This window comes from Montipora foliosa, chromosome 13 (genome assembly GCF_036669935.1).
Source record: "Montipora foliosa isolate CH-2021 chromosome 13, ASM3666993v2, whole genome shotgun sequence".
Classification (NCBI taxonomy): Eukaryota; Metazoa; Cnidaria; class Anthozoa; order Scleractinia; family Acroporidae; genus Montipora; species Montipora foliosa.
In genome coordinates, this window is record NC_090881.1 from 41,318,083 (window position 1) to 41,319,321 (window position 1,239).

The following is a 1,239-nucleotide window of genomic DNA, read 5'->3' on the forward strand; positions in this document are numbered from 1 at the left end:
CATACGACAATTCAATTCGTTTTGTCTAAAGGCGGTAGTTAAAACACCGTTTGAAAAGCGATCGATTGACATTTCGTCTCTGATCTCTGTTCAAAAATTAATAAAGAGCAAATATTTGCGTTTTCCAAGGACGGCTAGCTAAAACAAATCACATTGTTCCAACTTCCCAACGATGCAAGTTCTGCTACGTAAATCGTTAAAATTCAAATACACTATGGGTAAGAGTATTTTTTTTTTCATTTAAACATTTAAATACATGTTTGCCCCAAGGTTTCACTAAAGAGCACATCTTGGGGGCTAACACGTACACTAAACATACAACATTCATATTGACACGTCACGAGTAAATTGTGCTGTTGAGATAAAAAGTAAAAGTATTTACGACCCTAAGTTCAGACAGAATGGTCCCTTTTCTAGGATAGAGTCAGTATAATACAGTGAAACAAACCATTTTTGAGAATTACATCTTTTTTGCAGTTCCTGATTTGCTAGTTGCATGTTCTAGTGCAATGTACCCCATCAACAAATGCAAGTTGCAAAAGAAGTGAGCAAAATACCTCAAGAATATTGACTTGATAAGGTAGCCCAGGAGAGCTATATGCGGGCTTGTAGCGATTGAGGCTTTCCTCTTCATCTGCATCATACACATTAGGTTGGGTGCGGTGGTGCAGAAAAGATGAACAGACCAAAATTATATTCCCCATAATTAGGAAAAAAAAGCTAACGAAAAATGTGATTTCGAGGGAGGGGACAGAGTGTCGTGTTTAAATAAAATCTGATAGCAAGTCATAAACGTGTCGTAGGGATGCCTTTGCGCAAACATTAGAGCTTTGACTTAAAAGACATTGAAAATATGAAGTTTTGAGTGTTGCATTGGTTGGACTATATTCCTAAAGGAACCAAATCATCAAGAAAGTACTCTTGAAATAATCAAGGACTTCTATATATATATTTATTATCGATATTGATTCAGTACGCGGTAGACAAAGTAGATATTCAATGTAGAGAGGAAAAAGATAGTGAAAACCAAAGCAAGGATGCATCTGGTGGAATTTCAAAGTTGATAATGTTTCAGTTCAACATTTGAAAAAAAAAAATTCAACGGCAAAGTGAATAGGAAAAATATTGAATAAACCCAAAGCTAACACCGAGTTCTCTGAAATCGCATAAAATTATATTCCTCCGTGCAAGGAAAGCAGCCGTCAGTGTCTCAAAGATAAGCGAGAATGTAAATTAGTA